Raw genomic sequence first — 3315 nt, 5'->3', positions numbered from 1 at the left:
TTGGTCCGAGACCCGCCGAACTTAGGAAATTAGTCTGAACAGGTGAGAGGGTGCGCCAGAGAACCTGACAGCTTCTGGAACAGGCAGAAGCACAGAGGCGCTGAGGCAGCACCCTGTGTGGGCCGGGGACAGCCGGCCACCTTCCGGACCGGAGGACAGGTGCCCACCCGGCTGGGGAGGCGGCCTAAGCCACAGCAGCAGCGGTCGCCATCTTGGTCCCGGGACTCCAAGGAACTTAGGAATTTAGTCTGCTTAGGTGAGAGTCTGTACCACCTGGGAACTGCCAAAGCAACACACTGTCTGAGAAAGGTCCTGTTTTGGGCCTTCTTCTTCGGCCAGGAGGAGGTCCAAATACAAGATATCTGCGCACCTTCCCTGTAAGAGAGCTTGCCAGCAGAGAGTGCTCTGAGCACTGAAACTCAGAGGAGAGAATCTGTCTCCCAGGTCTGCTGATAGACGGTAACAGAATCACCAGAAGAACAATCTCTAAACAGAGTCAACTATAACTACTAACTCCAGAGATTACCAGATGGCGAAAGGTAAACGGAGGAATCTTACTAACAGGAACCAAGACCACTCACCATCACCAGAACCCAGCACACCCACTTCGCCCAGTCCAGGGAACCCCAACACACCTGAGAACCTAGACCTAGATTTAAAAGCATATCTCATGATGATTGTAGAGGACATCAAGAAGGACTTTAATAAATCACTTAAAGAAATACAGGAGAACACTGCTAAAGAGTTACAAGTCCTTAAAGAAAAACAGGAAAACACAATCAAACAGGTAGAAGTCCTTACAGAAAAAGAGGAAAAAACATACAAACAGGTGATGGAAATGAACAAAACCATACTAGACCTAAAAAGGGAAGTAGACACAATAAAGAAAACTCAAAGCGAGGCAACACTAGAGATAGAAACCCTAGGAAAGAAATCTGGAACCATAGATTTGAGCATCAGCAACAGAATACAAGAGATGGAAGAGAGAATCTCAGGTGCAGAAGATTCCATAGAGAACATCGGCACAACAATCAAAGAAAATGGAAAATGCAAAAAGATCCTAACTCAAAATATCCAGGAAATCCAGGACACAATAAGAAGACCAAACGTACGGATAATAGGAGTGGATGAGAATGAAGATTTTCAACTCAAAGGTCCAGCAAACATCTTCAACAAAATTATTGAAGAAAACTTCCCAAATCTAAAGAATGAGATGCATATGAACATACAAGAAGCCTACAGAACTCCAAATAGACTGGACCAGAAAAGAAATTCCTCCCGACACATAATAATCAGAACATCAAATGCACTAAATAAAGATAGAATACTAAAAGCAGTAAGGGAAAAAGGTCAAGTAACATATAAAGGCAAGCCTATCAGAATTACACCAGATTTTTCACCAGAGACTATGAAAGCCAGAAGAGCCTGGACAGATGTTATACAGACACTAAGAGAACACAAACTGCAGCCCAGGCTACTATACCCAGCCAAACTCTCAATTATCATAGAGGGAGAAACCAAAGTATTCCACGACAAAACCAAATTCACGCATTATCTCTCCACGAATCCAGCCCTTCAAAGGATAATAACAGAAAAAAACCAATACAAGAACGGGAACAACGCCCTAGAAAAAACAAGAAGGTAATCCCTCAACAAACCTAAAAGAAGACAGCCACAAGAACAGAATGCCACCTTTAACAACTAAAATAACAGGAAGCAACAATTACTTTTCCTTAATATCTCTTAACATCAATGGTCTCAACTCGCCAATAAAAAGACATAGACTAACAAACTGGCTACACAAACAAGACCCAACATTTTGCTGCTTACAGGAAACTCATCTCAGAGAAAAAGATAGACACTACCTCAGAATGAAAGGCTGGAAAACAATTTTCCAAGCAAATGGTATGAAGAAACAAGCAGGAGTAGCCATCCTAATATCTGATAAGATTGACTTCCAACCCAAAGTCATCAAAAAAGACAAGGAGGGACACTTCATTCTCATCAAAGGTAAAATCCTCCAAGAGGAACTCTCAATTCTGAATATCTATGCTCCAAATACAAGAGCAGCCACATTCACTAAAGAAACTTTAGTAAAGCTCAAAGCACACATTGCGCCTCACACAATAATAGTGGGAGACTTCAACACACCACTTTCACCAATGGACAGATCATGGAAACAGAAACTAAACAGGGACACACTGAAACTAACAGAAGTGATGAAACAAATGGATCTGACAGATATCTACAGAACATTTTATCCTAAAACAAAAGGATATACCTTCTTCTCAGCACCTCATGGTACCTTCTCCAAAATTGACCACATAATAGGTCACAAATCAGGCCTCAACAGATTCAAAAATATTGAAATTGTCCCATGTATCCTATCAGATCACCATGCACTAAGGCTGATCTTCAATAACAAAATAAATAACAGAAAGCCAACATTCACATGGAAACTGAACAACACTCTTCTCAATGATACCTTGGTCAAGGAAGGAATAAAGAAAGAAATTAAAGACTTTTTAGAGTTTAATGAAAATGAAGCCACAACGTACCCAAACCTTTGGGACACAATGAAAGCATTTCTAAGAGGGAAACTCATAGCTATGAGTGCCTTCAAGAAAAAACGGGAGAGAGCACATACTAGCAGCTTGACAACACATCTAAAAGCTCTAGAAAAAAAGGAAGCAAATTCACCCAAGAGGAGTAGACGGCAGGAAATAATCAAACTCAGGGGTGAAATCAACCAAGTGGAAACAAGAAGAACTATTCAAAGAATTAACCAAACGAGGAGTTGGTTCTTTGAGAAAATCAACAAGATAGATAAACCCTTAGCTAGACTCACTAAAGGGCACAGGGACAAAATCCTAATTAACAAAATCAGAAATGAAAAGGGAGACATAACAACAGATCCTGAAGAAATCCAAAACACCATCAGATCCTTCTACAAAAGGCTATACTCAACAAAACTGGAAAACCTGGACGAAATGGACAAATTTCTGGACAGATACCAGGTACCAAAGTTGAATCAGGATCAAGTTGACCTTCTAAACAGTCCCATATCCCCTAAAGAAATAGAAGCAGTTATTAATAGTCTCCCAGCCAAAAAAAGCCCAGGACCAGACGGGTTTAGTGCAGAGTTCTATCAGACCTTCAAAGAAGATCTAACTCCAGTTCTGCACAAACTTTTTCACAAGATAGAAGTAGAAGGTATTCTACCCAACTCATTTTATGAAGCCACTATTACTCTGATACCTAAACCACAGAAAGATCCAACAAAGATAGAGAACTTCAGACCAATTTCTCTTATGA

The sequence above is a fragment of the Mus musculus genome, chromosome 7, assembly GCF_000001635.26.
Source record: "Mus musculus strain C57BL/6J chromosome 7, GRCm38.p6 C57BL/6J".
Taxonomy (NCBI): domain Eukaryota; kingdom Metazoa; phylum Chordata; class Mammalia; order Rodentia; family Muridae; genus Mus; species Mus musculus.
The sequence above is the reverse complement of the archived record's forward strand: the minus strand, read 5'-3'. Positions refer to the sequence as shown.